This window comes from Cupressus sempervirens, chromosome 10 (assembly GCF_028749045.1).
Source record: "Cupressus sempervirens isolate cs-2001-9-10 chromosome 10, ASM2874904v1, whole genome shotgun sequence".
In the NCBI taxonomy this organism is placed as follows: domain Eukaryota; kingdom Viridiplantae; phylum Streptophyta; class Pinopsida; order Cupressales; family Cupressaceae; genus Cupressus; species Cupressus sempervirens.
The window spans coordinates 835147867-835170438 of record NC_143127.1 but is presented as its reverse complement, the minus strand read 5'-3'; the positions used below and the strand labels follow the sequence as shown (position 1 = coordinate 835170438).

The 22572-nt window shown below is 31.9% G+C and overlaps 1 pseudogene; it reads left to right on the top strand.

Annotated features, from left to right (window-relative positions):
* The first annotated feature begins 252 nt into the window (after positions 1 to 252).
* On the top strand, positions 253 to 21655 carry LOC149536576 (glycine dehydrogenase (decarboxylating), mitochondrial-like; annotated as a pseudogene).
* The last annotated feature ends 917 nt before the right edge of the window (positions 21656 to 22572 follow it).

Sequence of the window (22572 nt, the reverse complement as noted above, 5' to 3'; positions counted from 1 at the left end):
CATGAAGAGGATGATATCAAGCACTTTGTGAACTATGAGTTGTTGTCCATATATGTAAGGCAGTAAGACATTTTTTTAATTGAGCAGTGAGCTCTAGGCATTGTGTCTAAATGCAAGTGCATCCCTATTTGTAACAAGTTAATACTTTTACTAGAGTATAATTTATTGTAGGTTTCAGCCCCATCATCGTCCCTTGTCCCCTCCTAACATGGTTTCCATGATATACTAGAATCTTTTCTGAATCACTAGAACATGATATTAGATCTTACTGGGCTCCCGTGTCAAATGATTTTCTTTCAGATGAGGCCACTACTAGTTTTGAGGCTATTGTGATATGTAATGATATAACCAAAGATAATAAGAAGACTTCTATCATTTTCAGTAACTCTCATCCTTAGACATTTGATGTGTGCCATATAAGGGTAGGTTGGTTGGGGTTGAATGTCATGAAATATGATCTAAAGTACTTTGATTATAGTTCCAAGGATGTTTGTGGGGTGCTTGTTCAGCACCCTAGGATAGAGAGGGAAGTTATTGATTACTCTTATTTTGTTAAGAATGTTCATGCTAATGGTGTGAAGGTTGTCATGGCCTCTGATTTTTCTACACTAACAATACTAAAGCCTCCTGAGGAATTTTGGGGTGGATATCATCTTTGGGTCTTCTCAAAGATTTGTTGTCCCCCTGGACTATGGGGGCCCCTCATTTATATTGCTTGGTTACATCTTAAGAGTAAAAATGAATGATGCCTGGGAGGATTATTGGAGTTAATGTGGATTCCCATAGGAATCCTGTGCTAAGGATGGAAATGTAGAGAAGGGAGCAACACATCAGGCAAGATAATGCCACTAGAAATATCTACATGATACAAGCATTAATTATAATATATCTTCTATGTATGCAATCTATCATGGTCTGGCAGGATTGAAAAAAAATGTAGAATGTGTACATGGTTTGGCGGGAGCATTTATTAGTGGATTAAAGAAATTAGGCACTGTTAATATTGAGGATGCTCCATTCCTTGATATTGTAAAGGTTATATGCTTATCGTTAAGCAAGGGGAGATGGTCATCAAAACTTCTATCATTACTGGTCTCAACTCATGGAATGAATCCTGCAAGTTCTACAGTGTGTGGAATGAAAATTTTTGTTTTCTAAACTGTTGCTAAAGAAAATGAAGGATGTAGAGGAAAATAAGGAAACCTTGTAGCACTTATGATTACCTATCCTTCAATGCATGGTGTGTATGAGGAGGGTATTAAATAAGATATGTTAAATCATTCATGACAATGATAGTCAAGTGTACATGGATGGTGCAAACATGAATGTGCAGGTTGGACTAAGTAGCTCGAGTTGAATTGGAGTGGATGTATGCCATCTCAATCTTTACAAGACATTCTACATTCTACATTCTGGTATGGGGCCTATAGGAGTAAAGAAGCATTTGGCACCATTTTTACCATCACAAACTCTGGTACCAATAAATGGAATTACTACTCCTGAAGGGAATCCACAACCACTTGATATGATATCAGCAGCACCATGGGGCTCAACCATGATTCTACCAATATCAATAAAAAGGGAAATTACAAAAATTGAGAATGGGAAAATGGACATTAAACATACTAGTTTGATGGCAGATAATGTGTATAGAGAAAAAATTATAAATCCTTAAGTTTTGGAATGACAAGTAGGGTAGATAGAGTTGAATGAAGGCTCTGACAGGAATAAAAAGAAACACAAGGCAATCAATAGTCGTAGATAGTTCAAGAATTGACTTATTCCTAATATAGAAAATAGTACAAAACTTAAAGAGAGATTAACATTTATCAAGTGGATTTGATCGTCTCAGGGTCAGATAAACTTCTATTAGTTAGGAATAAAATAGAAGATAAAACTCCATTGTAAAATAAACAATTTGTAAGAAAATATTATCAGACCCCAATTCTTGAGTAAATTAGGAACCAAATGTTGACAAAATATCCTCACAACCCTATTCAAGAGAAAATTTTTACTAACAACCATTAATATGATCCCACAACTTAATTTTGGAGTTACCTATAGATATTTCAAATTCACTATCAAGGGAGCTTCCACAAATTAGAGTGGACAGTCCATGTCAAATCTCTTTAGCGTATAACTTGTTGTGCATAGTTGCCAAGTTTGTTTATTGTATCAGGCATATTAATGAACAAGCATATTAGTTATTGTAGGTGTTTACGACAGTTTGATTAGTTGCTATCGATATTTTTTAGGTATTCTATAAAACAGTTCACATGCCTTGCATATGATATGACATTTTGCATGCATCCTGCACTCTCTCATTCAACTAATGATGGATTACAGAGAGTGATCTGAAACGTTGATGCTAAAAAACACACAATCAAATCTAAAATGAACTTGCATTACAAATGGATTATGGAAATCTAATATTGTTGATTTTGCATGCATGTCTACCAGGACAATCACAACTTAAACATATATGCATGTTTAAGTAATCAACAATATCAGATTTCCACAATCCATTTGTAATGCAAGTTTATTTTGGATTTGATTGTGTTTTTTAGCATCATTGTTTTAGATCACTCTCCCTAATCCATCATCAGTCGGATGAGAGTGTATGATGCATGCAAAGTGTCATATCATATGCAAGGCATGTGAACTATTTTATAGAATGCATGAAAAAAAAATTTACCCAGGCATTGGTACAAATTTCTACCTTCAATGGTCAAACTTTTTGACCTTCATTGGTAGAAATTTCTACCTTCATTGGTCAAAACTTTCGACCTTCATTGGTCGAAATTTCCAGTTTCAATGGACAAAATTTTTTACCTTTATTCGTCGAATTTTCTAACTTTCTTGGTCAACATTTTCTACCTTCAATGGTCAAAATTTCTACCTTTCTTGGTCAACATTTTCTACCTTCAATGGTCAAAATTTCTACCTTTCTTGTTAACATTTTCCACCTTCAGTGGTCGAAATTTTGACCAGTTCCAGACAGAGTTTGCACCATGGCTGTGAATGTTTTTCGACCAATATGTTGGTCAAAATTTTGACCAACTAGTCAGTTGGTCAAAATTTCAACCGAAAAAATTTTGACCAATGAGTTGGTCGACGTTGGTCGAAGTGTGGTGGAAAAATGAGTCAAAATTTTGACCTTCAATGGTCGAAAAATGGTCTCCGATGTAGTAGTGGTTGTACAACTATTCCAACTTTTTTAAAGCAAACAATTCATAAGGTTAATTATGAACTATTACATATGTCATTTAAATTAATTTTGCTTCAACTCCAATCCTTATGTAATGGTTTATATTGATGATTGTGATTTGTGTAAATGGTTTAATAGCATATTCTTAAAAATGATCAAAATTAAAGATTTAGTTTAGATTCTAGATAATGGTATTCAAAAATATTATAATTTGACTTATATATGTCCTTGAATATATAAGCAATTATGAAAAATATATATTTTTGGTAAGTAAAATGTAAATAAAAATTTAAATTATGATATTGAAAATATTATAATTTTAATTACTATATATGTCCTCCAAGTTAAACTGAATTATACCTAAATATGCAAATTTTTTAGTATAATTAACATATAATATGTTTCCAATTAATAAAAAAAATAAAATATTGTTGAAATACCCTAGTCCAAAAAATGATGAAAAATATATAATCTTTAAATACATTTTTTTTATTAATATGTATTTCTATTTAGTAATCAACAAAGTATTGTCAATAATCTTGTATATAAAAATTATAGTTATGATACATGTATATCATGTGTGTGGCTACTCTTAGCTTATATATATTTATTCAAATAATATCTATATTAAATACAATGATTGATATCTTTTAGACGCACCAATCTTCAATCATATTCAAGTAAAAGATATAATAGGCGCCTCAAACAACAAATCGATCAGCATATTTAATTTAGATATTATCTAAATAAATAAATATAAGCTAGTTATAAATACATATTTTTTAGATATATGCATTTTAAAGTTCATAATAACGACTCTTGTTAATTTTAGATTTAATTGTGTTAAGACCATTTCTAAATCATTTTAATTGACTACACTTATTCTACCCTCTTTTCTTGTTCTACCATACTAGAAAATGATTACAAAATTATATAAAAAATGCAATAGAAATTTTTGTAATATATAAGTTTTATTTTTTTACAATATACAATTTTATGTACATAAAAACTTTTAAACCATATAGGTTTTTTTTTAATTATAATCTACAAGTGTGTGTGTGTGTTTGTGTGTGTGTGTGTGTGTGTGTGTGTGTGTGTGTGTGTGTGTGTGTGTGTGTGTGTGTGTGTGTGTGTGTGTGTGTGTGTGTGAGAGAGAGAGAGAGAGAGAGAGAGAGAGAGAGAGAGACCATGCTCTGTGTGTGTGTGTGTGCACGCGTGCGCATGTATATATAATTTAAATAACTACCAATCACACTTTAATATTCTTTGCATAAAATAGAATTTTACAAATGTTAGAACTATTGTTTTCATGAAGTCTCATTATAAGTTTCATGATCATTACTTTTATAAAGTTTCATAATAATTGATGTAAATATATGGTGCATGTAGAGTGATGCAAGTTATGGATTTTGAATTTTCTTTGTAGTCTCTATATGCTTGCTACATTGGGGTGTGTCAATTCTATGGACAACATGGTCTTACGAAAGTCTGGCCATTTGGGATCTTCTATAATAAGAATGAGAAAGAGGGAAGAATGTCTAATTTGTATGAATATGTCAAAAATCTCCCTCTTTACTATTTTTAGAATGGTTATCTACCACAAATTGATGAGTTGAATAGAATGAGTTGCTCAACAAGCTTGTCATTGGGCAAGTCCTTTAATATTTGGTACATGCATACAAGTGATATATGAATAGAACCACCAAGATATTTTCTAATAAATATTGATGTTGTCTCTTGAGTTATGAAGTACCTAAATTGGGAGTGTTGGTCAAACTATCAAAGAAAGTGGTGAGCATGTTCATGTAGCTTGAAATCTTTTATACATTGTCATTTGAATGTGTCTTTTCCTTGTGGACTTTTGTTGTATATTCATTGATGGGAGATGCAAAAAATTTCAGGCATTGAATGATTGGATTTTTCATCCTTACTCTAGTTGTAGTAAAGATGTGGATTTTTCCAAATCTCTGCCTGAAGTGGTAGGTTTGGTACAAATAAATTTCTAGATATGATTTCCTCTAATGGATCATATTTTATCACTTCACTATGAACAAGGGATATTCTAGGATTATCTTGACTTAAAATGGTTGAGTATAAAAGATTTAAGAATTTTTTTGGTTAAAGGGAAAAAGATGACAATGTAGAGTCATCTACTTGTACATCTGTCTAATATGGATCATTGCATATTTTATATTTTGGTGATTCACAAACACAACTTCTACTAGCATAGAAGTTGTATTGTTGATTTCTGATGTATTTTCTATTAACTATAATAATGTCAAAGCCATCTATCATTCTTAGCAAGAATGTTGTAGATATAGAAATGTCTTGAGGAAAACATAATGTGTGTGCTCTATATTATAGTGGGCCACCTCTTGCTTAAGTAACTTGAAGGATAGGACTTATTCCTACAATTGACATCTTCTCAACTTGAGTTAAAATTTGTAAGCATTATGGCTACTCTCTAGAGGCCACATTATTCCATATTTAGAATTTATTTTCATTTAGTATAGATGTGCATGTATAACTAGTGGTTGATCCATTTTATTTCCTTGGCATAAGAAAATTTTGAAATTTTATGCAATTTGCAATGGATATTATCTCTAGTTGAGTAATAATCCTTAGAAAAATTGGGCAAGCATACGTGTTCTAGCTGATTGAGTTGAGTAACATTTTGTATTTCATTTGATGAAGACTAAATTAGATTTGTCATCTATGATCTTTGCATTGTTTCATATGTAGTTTAAAAAATATAATGTTGAAGAATTAAAACCTTACACTCTTTTATCATTATTTTGATATACTATGATTACATTATTTCTAATTAAATGAATAATATAGAAGTGACACATGTTGACTTCAAATTCAACAAATAACCTATGCCTTCCTAGACATGATCTACACACATTCCCAAGAAGTCGTCAAGATCTCTAGTTTATTAGTTCTTTACTCCAATAAAAATCTATAAATAGATAAGTTATTCAATGTGATATGATTTAAATAGAACATTAAATTTAAAATTAAATGTCACTAATACTTATCTAATAATTGTTTTTATTTTTCTTTTCAAATACTAATATTATTTTGATTTGGAGCAAGTTCTTCTTGCATATGCATGGCACTCACAAAAGTGAAGTACTTGGACTTTATAGAAAGGTACTTGTACTACTTCAACCCAAAGAAATTTATTGAATAGTGGTTTGTTAAAACCCATCCCCCATGAGTATGAATGGTCAACTTAATACTCTTGCATATAATTGACACATACAAAAACAAAGAATTCAGATTACTTGATAGGTTTTGAGTAGTGGTTTGACCAAGCACATTAATCATGGAATTCATCAATATATAAAACTCATAACTAAATAAATATAAATGATCCACTTGATACTTTTTTCATCTAAATAAAATTTACAAACGTGATGGATTGAAAATGCTATGCTCAACTTCCAACAATTTTCTCAACCTCAAACTCACTACTCACAATTAAATATTCAAAAAATGTAAACAAATGAAATTAACTGAAAAAAGATAAGTCATTTACTCATAATTCACTATTTATAAAATATAAATAAATAAAATTATCTCCAAAATCACAAATCATTTAATACATTGAGGAATTGGTGTTATGATACAAAAGTAACTTAGTTTTGTCCATAAATTATGACTTTGAAGAAAGATGTTTGTTATACTACTACAATTGTAAATAACTTCTCAAGCAATTCAACTAATGCATCCTCCACTTTTCTTTTTTCTTGTATGTCTTAATAATTTATTTTTCTTGCTATAGATACCCTCTACTAGTAATCCTGCTAAGAAACATACATTCTAGTGTAATCATTCACATCACTTCACAATGGAAGAAAGATAGAGTTGTTATAGAGACAGAAAATCTGAAGCTCTTCCCATTGCAACATTATGATATCATGAGCCTCTCCTATCTAATCTTAATCTGGAAAAAGAAGTTGAAATCACTTTTACATAAATTTAAAATTTAAATATACTAATTATCTTATGATGTTTAGAACTAAATTCAAATTATATATGGGATAATGTAAAAAATCATAAATAGAAAGAATATTCAAAATAAAAAAAGTGGGTTGCATATTTGGCTTCTTCTTCAACCATTTTACTCCCCACTACAACCTAACACTCAAACAAATTTTTGGTGAAAATAAATATCAAGCATGAAAATTTGCTAGATAAGAATGTATCATAGATGACATCAATTTCTCCTAGGTTTATTTTCTCTCATTTAATGTCTTTGTCATGGAAAAAAGTTAGCCTTGAATTGGAAGTTTCTCTTCTCTCAAGAATGTAAAGAACTTGACCTATGAAGGCCACTATAAACCACCCAAAAATCTAAAAAATTATAGGAATGGGTAAAGGAAAAATAATATAAAGCTCAAATAGACACAATCAAGCAAACATTTTTTCAGTAAAGGTAATAGAAAACCAATTCAGATCATTAATACATAGTAGAAAAATTCTTAGGCAATGTAAAGGGAAAAAATAAATTCAAGCATAAATAAATGCAAGAGAGTTGCAAAATTCTTTGGTAAAGGAAACTGGAAATTAAAATTTAGAGCATAAAAGTACATAAAATAAAATAAAACTCTTGGGAAAGGGCAATGAAATGAATAATGTAGAATGATTACTCTCTTGTATTTCATTTGATGAAGACTAAATTATTTTTGGCATCTACGATCCTTTTTAGTGTTTCATATTTAATTTTAAAAATGTAAAGGCAAAGAATTAAAACCTTACACTCTTTCATCATTATTTTTATGCACTGTGATTACATTATTGCTAATGATTTCAATATTATAGAATGATTACTCTAATTAAAAGGATTGAAAATTTGCAATAAATCAATCACAAGATTTTAGTATCACAAGATTTTAGTTACACAAGTTATAACTTTAGAGTGTTATAATTTAAATTAATTATTTAAAAAATGGTTTTAAATTTTATTATCTTTAAAATAATTACAAAATATTAAATCTTAGTTTAATGATGAAATTTCTTATAGTGCATTCCACAAAACTATTCTATATGTTTTGTAGTTGAATTTATGAAATTTTAAAAAATTATTAATGTATTATTTTTCTATTGATACACATTTCATTAAAAATAAAACTAAAAATAAAATTTTAAGAAAATATAATTCAACATTAGTTATATATATTTAATTCAATTTAAAAATAATTTAAATTTTATTTAATTATATTATAATAAAAATACAACTATACAAAATAGGATATTTGAAAAACTTTTGTGCTTTTTGGTACAGAATATTTTTATTTCCCCACTACAAATAAAAAATGATAAATCATTTCTATTTTTTAATAAATGATAAATCAATACCATTATATATGTATGTATTTTAAGAATTCAATAATATATATGAAAACTAGTTGAATAGATAATACTTGGCTTTTCACTTTTTGGATTTTTGCACTATTCTCACAACCATATTCTACTGGGATAGTAAAATTGAGTTACAATTACTAAGGCACAAGGGACATGGATGCATATGGGAATAGGCATCCAAGCCATGTTTAAAGAATTCACAGGATAGTCATTTCCCTTGGCATTGGGTAATTGGCAAAAAATTTGCACTACCTAGTTCCTCATTCTTGCTATGATCATGCATGCCACAATTATTTACTATACACATCCATTATAAATGCAGTCAAAAAATATTTGAAAACTTAAAAATGTACCATGTGCAGGACCCATTATAGGTTATCAAATGCTTAAAGATTATTATTTTTAAATATAGTGGCTCATAAAGAATATTTTAGATTGTTTAAGAAATTTATTAACTCTCTCACTTAGAAAATATAATGAACTTTTATAAGTATGAAAATGAGTTAATTTTTAAATAGTCATTAATTTTATCTTAATAAAAGTAAAGTATATATTTTTTTAAGTGAGTAGATATATAATCAAGTTTAATTTATCTTTATATCATAATTAGATAATTTTTCAAAAAATTAAACAAATTATTAAATATTTTTTTAATTATGACACTATTAAATAATGTAAAAATACATAAATGTGTTTTTTTTATTTTTAAAAGAAATTATTATATAATCAATATTAGACTAGTTTGTTTCTTCTTTCACTTTTAATCTATATTATGTAGATATATTATATAAGATTAAAAAATAAAAAATAAAAACCTGTTGTTACAAAATACTTAGTATTGAACATTAAAAACTATTTATTAAGAAAAATTTAAAGTGAATATATGAAAAATAGTAACATAGAATTATATTTTTTAAAAATACATAAATAGATATATTTTAAAATTTAATTAATAAAATAATAAATTATATTTAATTTGTATTAAAGTAGTATTGTAAAAACAAATATGGAGTAGTGTGATTTATAATATGTTAAAAAATAAATAAATGAAATTATTTTTAAAATAGTATATATAATAATACAAGTATTATTTAAAGAAAATATTAATACATAATTCATTAATAATACTACCACTAATATGTTAACATACGCTTAAGTGTAATAGCTCTACAACTTCCTACCTTTGAGTCTACCAACAACTTCAATGCATGTCTTCATAGTTCTCAGTGGGATGGAGTCCTCTCACCCCCCGCTAAGAATGCCTAAGAAGGGTCTTATTCTACTTGGGGTCTTAACCTAGCTATGGAACTTGTAGTCCCTTATGAGTTGCAATGTATGGGACCCTAGCCTCTAAGGGACCCACAAATGATATGAGTCACATGAGAATTGATCCCCTCCAACCAAACTGGTTGGAGGTGGTTGTCAGATCCAATATTCATGTCGCGCCTAGGGAAAAACCAATGGTCATTTCAGGCATTAAAGGGCTAGAGATTTTTATCTTGGATTTTGAAGTTGATTTGATTTTCTTGAGACTCTCTATAAGCCTTGTTGGTAAATTTTTTTCTTTCAGGCCTAATGTGGACATGTTTAGGAAATTGTTCTCTTCTAGATGGAGTACATCTAGAATAGTAATAGTCTTAGTGATGGTAGGCTCCCTCTTCCTATTTAGATTCACAACTAAAACACACTGGAACACTGACCTGGCAAGCTCTTGGCACTATGGAAACCATTTGTTGATGCTTGCTAAATGGAAATTGGGTTTCTACCCTAACTGGGACTTATTCAGTTGGGCACTTATTTAGGTCAGATTACCCGAGCTTCGTTTAGAATATTGGGATGAGAGTGTTCAAATGGATTAGAGATGCCTTTAGACACTTCATTAAGGTTGACTTAACCACTAGCTCTAAGGCTAAGCTATGTTTTTCTAAGATATGTGTAAATTTAGGGATGAATAAATTTCTGCTGACTATAGTGGATCTAAAATAGAAATGGGGTGCTGGGTCACAACCAATCTTATATGAAAATGTTGCATACTTTTGCTAAAAATACAATATTTTTGGCCATTTGGTTGTGGACTATAGGAAGAATGAGAAACTTAAAGAGAAAGTCTCTTCACCTAGAGTAGTTGTGATAGAATTCTTGAAGACTAGAAATGCAAAGGACCAGGCCAATGTGGAACCATCAAAGATCGCGGAGCTAGTAGTAGCACATTCTTCTACTAAAAGGTAGAGGGTCTTTTAGAACGATGAAGAACGAACCAAGGAAATGGAGATGGAGAGGGCCCTAGAGATACATGATACTACTAACTTAGAAGAGAGGGAGATTGCTACCAATACTACTATGGAAGAGGGCGATATAAATTATGAACTTGAAGAATGGGAGATTGATGCATTATAGATTAAGCAGGTCACCTTGCTTGTTGGCGGTAAAGCAAATTTTTTTTGAACCTCCTAAATGGGAAGGGGTGGTCTAAGGCCATAGAACCCTGTAAAATCTCCCCATTAATGCGGCATATCTTACTTTTTAGGTATGGAGCTCTAATGGTTTCACTACGAAGCATTATCAAAATCCATTTCCCCACCCAAAATGTATCTAATATTGACATTGTGGATAGGGATGGACGAGTTGTCCCCAAGAGGAGGTTAAGGGGTGGTAACAATGCTGATATTGGGACAACAATCCCAACTAAGAACCTTTGACAAAAGGAGACAACAAAAGATATAGAACAAGGGAAATACAAGACTATGGTCAAGATGCAAACACATAGAAGATGAAGATAATATCCTAGAATGTGAGAGGGTCGAACAACCCCAGGAATTAGTATGAAGTTAAACAAAAGATTGTGGAACTTAAGATTGACATGATGCTTTTGTAGGAAGTAAAAATGATGGAGTAGGTGTTCTGTAGAGTTGTTGAATATATAAGGCCAATAGCTAAGTTCTCTTATAGTGTTGCAATAGGTGTTTTGGGAGGCATTGTGATTCTTTGGAATCTAGACAGAGCGGTGGGTAGAGAGATTTTTCTAAGCCCTTATTTTATGGTGGTAACTTTCATTGCCAAAACTTGGAACTGGAATTTATTTAAATTCTATGCCCCTAAAACCTGTAATGGGAAGATTTTGGTCGAGGAAGAGGCAATAAAATTGTTGATACCATGAGGCATGAAAACATTTTCTGTATGGGAGATTCTAACACCCCTTTGTATTCATTAGTAATAATTGGCTGGGCTAGAGGACTTGTCTAAGAGTATCAATGACATAGCAAGATTCCTAGTGAGAAATGATTTGATAGATATTGATCTCCAAGGAACCCATTTCACCTGGTCAAATAATAGATTAGGTAACAATTTGGTTTAGGGTAGGCTTAATTGTGCTCTTATCTTAGCGGGTTGGGACATTCTCCCACATAGCTCCTTAAATGCCTACCTAAGGACCATCTCTAATCACTCCATGTTGTTTTTCTCATGGAAGAAAGAACCAGTTAAATATGTGAAGAACCTTCTAGTACATGATAATGTGACACTCTCACCCAGAGTTTAGAGAGCACATTTCCCAATGGTGAAACATGCCTATCCAAGGTTTTGCAATGTTTCATGTTGCTAGGAAACTTGGAAGAATAAGCAAAGAGATCAAAGGATAGAGAAATTCTCCATTTAGTTACATCTTTAAGGAAATGAAGATGATAGAGAAGAAGTTAGAGTCCCTCCAAACCAATCTGGCAAGGGGTAATTCTTTTATGAATCATCAAAATGAGGAAAAGGAATGTCAAAGTAAGTGGAAAGTTTTGTTAGAAAGGGAGATAAATAGAAATAATTATCTAGAGTGTAATGGTAGGAGGAGGGAAATAGGAACATTTCCTTCTTCTATAGATTGACATCAAATAGAAAAAAGTGAAACACCATCAATCTATTGGTGGACAACAATGGCTAGGAAATATCAAAGGAGGATGGGATAGAGGACTAGGTGACTAAATGTTTTTAGGAGATCTACACACCCCACCAATTTGAATTAGGATTAACACTCAAGAGAATATTTTAAGGATCATGAACTTGGTTATGGATGAATAGATGAACAATGCCCTGATTGACAAGGCTATGGATGAAGAAGTGAGAAAAGTTGTGTTTAGTATGAACCAGTTCAAAGCCCTAGGACCAGATGGGTTTCCCACTATATATTGTTTAGGAATTCTGGGATATCATCAAGTATGATATTTGTCATGCTATTGGTGACTTTGTGTGAATGGGAAATCTGCCAGAGGAACTTAACAAGACTTTCATAGAGTCAATATCAAATAAAGAGGGAACAAGACATCCCAAGGAATCTAGACCCATAAGCCTATGCAACAGGATTTATAATATCGTCTTTAAGGGAATGGTGAACTATATTAAGGCCCTACTTAATAAGTTTATAGGTCCATACCAGAATGGATTTTCCCGGCCAGACAGATTGTGGATGTGGTCATCACCACTCATGAGGTGTTACATTCCATGGAGAGGTGGGGGAACCCAAGTATGGCTCTCAAAGTTGAAATTTATAAATCCTATGATAAGATAAGGAGGGAATTGTTATTTGATATTATAACCAAGTTATGATTCAAAGAGAAGTTTTTTAGTATTATCATGGCTACAACTAATACCCTCTAGTTATTGGTCCTAGTGAATGGGGCCCCAAGTAGATTTTTCACCTCCTGTCAAGGGCTTAGAAAAGGGGACACATCATTGTAGCAAAGGTAATGGGAAGAAACTTAAAGGCCCTAGTAGGTATTGGCAAGATAAAAGGCATTAAACCTACTTCCTCTATCCCCCTACATGCAATCTAACAATTTTTCAATGGCACCTTCCGATTTGGCCTATCTTCTATCCATGAAGCTAGAGCTTGGAAGACCCTTATTAACTAGTATGAGATGGTATCGGGACAATGTATAAATTATAAAACAAGAAAAGGGTAATTTTTTAATACAAACAAGGATCTGAGGAGGAAACATATCAAAATTCTAGAATTTCAGAATGCAAGTTTACCAAATACCTATCTTGGTCTCCCTCTCATAATAAGAGAAGAGTCCTTGAAATGCTAGAATGAGCTAGTGGAACGCATACAAAGGAACCTTATGGGCTAGAAAGGAAAAATTTGGAGTAGTGTGGGGAAAATTCAGCTTCTCTTAGCCTCCTTATAGGGCATCCATGTGTACTTCCTTTTACTGTTTAAACTCCCAGGTAGATATAAAGAGATTATTGAAAAAATTCAAAGAAATTCTCTATGGTCTAGAATGGGGAATAAGAACATAATAAGTTTATTTAGCTGGTAGAAAGTATGTCAACCTAAGTCCCTAGAAGGCACTGAACATTCGAAGAATTGGGCATTTGAATAAGGCCCTCCTCGCTAAGGGTGGATAGAAACTGATGAGCTCTCTGAGTAGTTGGTGTAGTATTGTTAGGGCTAAGTATCTAAGTGGAAAATCACTACACCAACATCTTTGGACCATGACTCTCCCCAAGTGATAAAAACTTTAGAGCTATATTATGTAAACCAACAAAATTTTGAACAAAGGTGCTCACTGGTTGTTGGGGAATGGGAAAAATGTCAAATCTTGGGAGGATCATTGGCAACAAGTTGGCCTCCTCATGAATACCAAGTTCCAAACTCTATGAGATTCCTGTACCAGGCAATATGATACTGTAGTTTGAAACTACATTACCCTTGAGAGGAAATGGAAGAGATTTTACAATAAGGAGAGTCCTAGAATGAGGCTAATTATGGAGCTTCAGGAGATGTTGCAGAATTGTTGTATCCCCTTTGTCCCATTGTATGATTCTTTCATATGGAAACTTACCCCCTCTGGGTAGTTCATGGTGACATTTTCTTATGCTTGTTGTCTTTAGGGTGGTGAAGCATCAAGGGAATGGAAAGATGTTTGGCACCCCTGGATGCTACCAAAAATAAATTTATTTTCGTGGATGGCTCTACACAATGCAATCCTCACCATTGATATTTGCAAAGGAGAGGATTCTAGCTAGCTAACTGATGTGTGTTATTTTATAATGCAGTGAAATCCATTCAAAACCTCCTCATACATTATCCCTTTGCTATGGAGGTTTGGAGGGAGATTTTCTCTATGTGGGAGATTTAGTGGTGCTTCAATGAGAAGCTTCATTAGTTTGTTAATAGAGTGGCCCCTCTAATCATCCAGACCTCAAAACCTTTCAGAGAGTCATCCCCCCTTATGTGTCCTAGAAAATTTGGAAGGAATAGAATAATTCTATAATTCGAGACAAGGTTTCTCCTAGTGTGGGGGTGGCTCAATATGTGATCAAGCTATTCAAAGAATGTAGTGGGATTAGGCACTAGAACATCCCCCCTAAGTCAAACCCCCTAAGGGACCAAGATATGAGATGGGATAATTCTTGGGATTTAAGTCTGAAGGTGGTAAGATTTGATAACTCTAAAGTTGATGGTGGATTAGAGTAGTTTGGCACCCCACCAAAAGATTGGTTGAAACTCAACTTCAATGGTTCAGCCATTTTTGGGAGGACTATGGCTAGAGCTATTGTTCAGGATAATAGTAGAAAGGTGGTAGTTTCCTATGTTGGGAACTATGGGGGGATCAATTAATGTCATGAAAGCCTTGGCCCTACTATGGGGAATGAGGATAGAGAGAGCTAGAAGAATTAATAGACTAGGTATTGAGGGGGATTTGATATTAATCGCCAATGTTGTGAAGGAAAAAGATGGAAACTGTACCTAGAAGATAAAAGTGACAATAAAGAAAATATGTAGCCTATTGAATGGGTTGCTTGAAGTCCAAATGGAGTACATATATCAGGAAGGCAATGTAGTTGCAGATGAGCTGACCAAAGTTGGTCATAATGTGGAAGGAATAAAGGAATGAGATGATGTTAGCCAAAACCCCACCATCCACATAAATGATGGTGGAAAGTGAACATGTTCTTTGTGGTGCAGTTTAATGAAGTACAACAAATGGCTTATTGATGTGGATCCAGGTGGGCAGGAGAACCCAAGAGTTAAAAAATATAGAGTCAGGAATATTTGGAAAGATTTTGTATTTATTTCAATTTGGGGTTCCCTTACTATAAGAATTAATTACTATCACGAGAGGACGATCCATGCAGATTTAGTCAAAATGATAAAACTACCAAAGACATGAGTTGTGAATTATAATAATGGCAATTCCCTTATGCCTCACTCAATTAACAACTAGTAATGGTTAACTTTGATGGAAAACTTGTGCTATTCAGACATGCTCAAGCTAGAGGGGGATTGGAAAATGTGAAGCCTTGTTATTTTATGATGAGAATCAATTGCTTTCTTAGGTTCATTGCTAGCATTATATCTTTAAATGAACCTAACTTTTAAGTTCTATAGTACAAGAAGTAGATGTTAGAACAAATTGAGGATTTGGTAATTGAACTTGGTGAAAAAATGGGTGTCATAGAGCACATTGATTGCATAAGATTGAATATTCTACTAGGGATAGTCAAGTAGCATGGGTTTATCTGCGGGAAGGTGGTTTTTTGTCATTCATGAATGACATTGAAGGGTATGACAAGCATGTGTCCCTACAATTCATCAATAAATTGAATAATAAGAAGGTGTAGATTGATGGGGTGGTGTTCAAAATGATGGAGAAGCTTGTCATGATACTTGGTGGGTTATCTCTTGATAGGAGGAGTTGGCATAAGCAAGCTAGGGTTTTTGATGAAATGAGCTTGGTAAAATTCTTCCACCCTAAGGATGATCTTGTTCACATGAGGGGTGGTTTCTTGAGGGAAGACCTCCCAAACCTTGGTAAATTGTATGCTATGCCATTATGCACTACATAACCCTCAAAGATTAGTTGTAGGTATTGTATTCTTACCACTCTTTGATTCTAAAACATTTTAGGATCCATGATCTAATTTCCTTTCCACGCCTTATATTGCATTTGGTGAAGGATATTGTGTTTAATGTTAGACAAAGAGGAAGGAAAGAAGAGCCTTTTATATTTTGCAATAGGCTTTCATGTTTAAACTTTACAAGTCCCAACTTGGCCTCAACTCACCTCTTCTTGTTAACCCTCTTTCCACCATTACTTCCCAAGTTTCCATAGACACTAACCTTGGTTTTACCTTGAATAAGGTAGACCAAAAACCATTGAGTAATAGGAAAAACATCATTATTAAACTGACTTTGATACTAATACTTGACGAAGTAATAAAGTTGCAAGAAGGTCCAACAAAAGGCTTAAAATGGAAAAATTTAAGATACCCCCAAAATAGGACGTGAATTCTGAGTCTGCATAGAGTGAAAGGAGATCCATGAGAAGAAAGAGGAAGGTAATGCACCCTAGGTCAGTGGGTAAGGAGGTTCCAAGCCCTTCCTACATTTTGGACACCCTAGAAGCCAACTCGTCCCTAAATAAAAGCTTAGGGGAAGGTATCACATTCCCAATGAAGGATATTACTAAGGGTGGGGGGAAGAAGGGGTGTCATAACCATGGGAAGGATCAAAGAAAAACTTTGTTGGATACGTTGGAGAATTTGATGCATGACCTAGCTGATAATTAGGATGCCAATGCCAAAAGGTTGAAACCCTCGTGGAGTTCTCAGTGAAAGTCATGCACTCGAAAGCCACCGTTGTCTAGTTTTTACAAGTGAACAAGGATGAGAAGGACTAGGGAAAAGAGAGTGAGACCACCTACTCCCTCTACAACTTCCTAGTAGATGATTGGTTCAAGAATCTACTGGAGAAACCTATTAAGGAGGAGGTGGAAAAATCAGCTAGGGAGGAGGATGACATGGAGGAGAAGGAGGGTAGTTAGCCCACATGCTTTTTTTTTGTTTTATTATGTTTAATGTTATGGTTATCTATGAACTATATGCCCTTGGTGGCATTTTTTATTTTGTTGGATAATAATCATTTTATAAGAGTTGCTTGCAATCTTGGTTGCTAGATTATTTTTTGGCATAGTATATATGTTAGGGGTATTATAGAAGATATTGATATTTTGAAGGATAATGCTAAGGGGTTAAATGTTATGATTTTTTTGATTTTTTTGATGTCTACAAAAGGGATTGGTTAGATAGTAGGGGGTAACTATAGACTGGTCTCAAACCCTATGTACCATAGGGTCGACCCCCCTTTCTAGCTACTATCTAAATATATCAAAAATACTACTACTGATATTATTATTATATTCATCTAATTATATAAATATGTATTATTTAAAATCTAACTTTTGTTGAAAAACAATTCATCAATTGATGAATTATATAAGAGTAATATAATAAAATAAAATATTTAAATTAATTTTAGAGATTATTTTCTATATAAGACATTTTGAAACAAATATTTGAAAAATATTTTTTTAAAGAAAAAAATACTTTTAAAATTTATATTTCAATTTTTTTTAATATATTTATATTTTTACTTAAAGTCATTATTAATACTTATATATCTTAAAATAGTTTAAATAAATTTTATTTAATTTTAAATGATTTTTGAAAATTGGACTAGTATAGAAATTTAGACAACCAAAACCTTGTACACAACTAATATCCATAACTTTTGATCAAAATAATAGTTTTTAAAATTGAATAAATATTAAGATTATTTTGACATTAAACATTTTTATATCTAGATTATTTTGACTCTTGAATTTAAAAATTAAAGGAAAAGAATTGAAGGATAGGCATGACAAGTCATTATTAAAAGTATATTACTTTAGTAAAAACTAAAGTAGTTTGTAACAAAAAAATTCAAAATGATTAAAAAATACATATATAATATATCTATAGGTTATAGATTAAAATTGAAAGAGGAAAAAAACTAGTCTAATTTTGAATAAGTAAGTTGGAAAAAAAATTAAAAATTAAAAGGCAATCTTTTTTCAATTTTTAGGTTAATTTTAATATCTTACAAGCAAAATAATTCTTAATACTCTATTAAATATAATTTTTTTCAATAAAATATTAGACTATTAAATGATTACCCATTTTGATACTTAACAGAAATCATGAGAGAATGAATAAGTTTCCAAAACAATTAAAACATTCTTTGTGAGCAGCTATAGTTTTAAAAAACATAATCTTTCTGTGACACATACAAATTTTTGACTTGTTAGCTACTGCCCTTGCCCTTTCGATCTTTACTATCATTTTGATTAAAATTTAAAAACTTTATTGTAGAAATCCCTTTGATTTAATTTATTAATTAATTTAAAAGTCACAATGGTTTTTTAAATTAATTAATAAATTCAAAAAATTATTAATTAATTTAAAAGTCAGTAGTTTTTTAAATTAATTAGTAAATTCAAAAGAATCTTCACATGCATTTTTAAGGCTATTTAGCTAGGGTGATTTAATGTAAGAACCTATCACTTGTCTTAGTTGCAACTATCCCAGTCAATTAACTTCTTGAATGTCGTACTGCTAGATTAACGAATGTTGTACATTAATCAATGGTAAAAGCAAATGTTGACATCACAGAGTTAGACAAGATGTCTATCCAAGAGGAAAGTGTATGAATACAATTTGCAGTTTTACACATGATATATCAAGCTATACAAAAACAAATCTTCCTTCAAAGCTAGACGAAAGAGACTATCTAATATTATCACCTCATGAATATAGATGTCTTAATTAATTAAATCATTTATACACAATTTGTTTATTAAGTAAATGTTGATGTTAGATGGGTTGGGTTTGAATATAATAGACCTTAGATAACAATAATTAATAAGTGAATTGAGCTCACATTTTTCCTCTCTATTCTCTCTATATTTTCTTAACAATTGATTAATATCATTTATTTATTTTTTATTTTTCTACAATTCAAATATTCAACTCTTCATTTTAAATTCCTTAATTAAATAAATTATGTTTTCCTCAATTCTTTATAATTTAATTAATTAATTTCTATTAAAAATTAAATTATTAAATATATTATAAATAAAAGATTAAGTAAATATACATAAGAAAGACTTTAAAATTAAAAAAAAAAATTTTTAAGTACTTAATTTTTATTTCTTAACAATTGATTAATATCATTTTTTTTATTTTTTATTTTTCTATAATTCAAATATTCAACTCTTCATTTTAAATTCATTGATTAAATAAATTATGTTTTCCTCAATTCTTTATAATTAAATAACTTAATTACTATATAATTAATTCTTTATAACTAATAATTATATTATTAAATATATCGTAAATAAAAGATTAAATAAATATACATAAGAATGACTTTAAAATAAAAATATTTTTAAATACTTAATTTTTATTTTCATTTACAATCGCTAACTAAATAAATTGAATTTTTCGCCGTTTCTTCATAATTTAAATAATTAAATTTCTTTTACTAATTAAAATTTAAAAAAAAAAAACATTTATTGATTTGAAAATAACGAATTTTACCATTCTATTTACACATATTTTCTAAAACAAATTAAAAATATAATAGTTTTCAATTTTCAATTTTTTCAAATTAATAAGAGATAACATAATTAGAATATATTAAATTTGGGGAATAAAACAAGTATAAATGAAACATTTTAGGCACTTTTTTATTAATTGAAAATGATAAAACCTGTCAGAAGTACGAAGATGTTGCTGATATTCCACATGACGCATGGGGACATGTATGCCATTGGGTGGAAGGCATGGAGTGGAGGGGCCCGGCCGGTGCCCTTCTGAATACATCATTCAAAGATCTTAATGCGTTGCCAGATCAAATAAGAACGATATTCAAGTCATTGATACAGATTTCGCCCCGCTGAACATACGACGCAGGTTTACATCTCAAAGCGGAGTGATAACGTAGACAATCATACATTTCATAGAAACGTGGTGATCAAAACATCAGCGTAAATTAATTCTACCGAAAAAAGCAGAAAATGTGGTTGTGATGACCAAGATATACTACGAGACACTCCTTTGTGGCGTGCAGGAGCAATTCTATGATGTCTGAACACGTGCAGTACTGCCGCAGAAGTCAATATGCTCGGCAGAAAACAATTGATGTCCATACCTATCCTAATGTGAGTGGTTGAGGGTAATGGTGAATGCATGCTGAATGGTTCCGATTTATTGAATGGTTGCCCAACCTTCTCCAAGAATTTCGACCATTGGTTGTAAAAACCAGGCCCTGCACTTCGTATGAGAAACGCCTACGGGCTAATTATTCATAGAAAGACCTTAAAGCTGTCTAATGTCCTGTCAAATCTTTTCCTTATTTGATTCCCTGTCGAGAGAGACCACTAGTGTCATATCTACGCCTTAAAATCTTCTTGTTTTATTTGTTTCCTCGTACTCTCCTGGTCGAACCGGTGACTTATTGACTTCACACTTAATCGACGTTTTAGAGTTACCATGTTCTCGCACTTCAATACTAAAATGTTATTTTTTTCCAATAATGGAATGGCACATTAGCATAGAATCCTGTTATGGTGGACTAGGAGCATCTTATACGAAGGAGCATTAGCATTTTCTAAATTAGGAAGAGAAATACGGAAAAAACTTATCGCGTAATGTAGATTTTAGTCAGGCGGTATCTAATTTTCTTGTAGTTCAATGTTTGGAATTATTGGCTATTGGCTACAGGAAGTGAAATTTCTGAACTTCCGCGAGATTGACTGGACCGCGTCTGCCATGTTACTAATTTGGTCGCCTGCTTATTTTCTATTTAAATTCGTTACGATTGTTAAGAGAGATACGAACGCCATACTTATTGAAATGGGGAAGAAGTATTTTTTCCTAGCAATTACTGTAATTATTGCAGAGCACTACTGCAGTTCAGTAGCAGGGGAATGTGGCGGAGTTACAGTTCCATGGGGGGCTTCACTCACTAGAAATCAGACCCTAATCTCCGAGAATGGCAAGTTTGAATTGGGATTTTTCAGTCCCAGTGGAACAAACACAAAGAAGTGGATGATAGACTGTCAACATGATGTCAATCAATCTATCTTTCATACTAAACATTTATTGCAAAAATTTGTTAAAAGGAATGGAATTGAAGTCATTCTTACCTTGAAATTCTCGAGAGCTATTGTGAAGTGCGATCTTCAGAGTATCCAATCAATTTGAGCTAATTGATAGTGAAAGATTTCAAATTCTCTCAAACCCTACCGAGTGAAAATGGCATCTAGCAACAACAAGGCAAAGAGAGGATCAGATATGTTGGTTCGTGGAGTAGAATGGAAGGCACCATGCTTCAAGCTCACTCCTGCAATCACCAAAATTCTAGATCCGAGTGGAGTGCAGTCTCAAATCCCTCCAAAGCTACTATTGATCAATGATATTTGCACTCACTTTATATGTGTTATTCAAGAGATTGGCACTTTAGAAATGGATGATTCCCCAGATAAACTATGTGTAATTGGAGTTTTAAAACCCAAACACCAACACCTGAAATCTAAAGGGTTAACACACATCCCTCACATGCCCCGTGAATTTCAAGTAAACTAAATTAGGTTTATCCTTAGTCAAGTGCATAATGGACAGTTGTGGTTGGAGCAAATAGTATTGATCACAAAGAAGATGATTCATCAAATTATTGGTCTCCCAATGTTGACCAAAGCTAAGACAACCAAAAACCTATGTTAGGATGAACTTAAAAAGAAAGCCTTTACAGAATGGGATGATAGAGGAATGAAGATTAATAGTGTCACAAATATGGAGTTGAAATTTGGAATCCATATTATTGCACACAAGATTTATAGCTCAAGCAAGTTAAACAATGTATCATGTGAAGTAGTTGACCTCACATACAAGGTAGTGAAGAATAATATATCTTTCAACCTTGTTGAGCTACTATTAAAATAGTTCAACAAGAATATGGAAAGCATCAAGACATCAAAGAATAATCCATGTGAGTTTGGCTCCCTGTTAACATGTCTATTCTTTTTTGTTAAAAAATTCATCCATTCAAAAGGCACTGTTGTTTGGAGAAAAAATGTGCCTGTATTTTATTAGATCAATGAGTATATTGCTAAGATGGATGA